The sequence below is a fragment of the Danio rerio genome, chromosome 11 (genome assembly GCF_052040795.2).
Source record: "Danio rerio strain M-AB ecotype USA chromosome 11, GRCz13ab, whole genome shotgun sequence".
Lineage (NCBI taxonomy): Eukaryota > Metazoa > Chordata > Actinopteri > Cypriniformes > Danionidae > Danio > Danio rerio.
The window spans coordinates 17,544,715-17,545,000 of NC_141031.1; positions in this window are offsets into that span (position 1 = coordinate 17,544,715).

Here is a 286-nt window from a genome sequence, read left to right on the forward strand (position 1 = left end):
GGAAAGTTCTCTTAACATACAAATCATAAATGATGAATGAGAGAACGCTTGGATGAATGCAAAAACTTGAGTATATGAAATTAAATCTAAGCATTACAGCTAAAAATAATACACAGAGCTCATATTTTTCCACTTCACAGAGACACATTTAGAAAAGACCACACTTCGTTGTGTCCAAAAGGTAAAATAGAAGAGGGGGATCTTGCTCGTTGTTTTTGGTATTCCAGGGTAATCCAGAGGTTTTGGGCTGCAGTACGTCAAAAGATTAGTTAAATTTTGATCATTG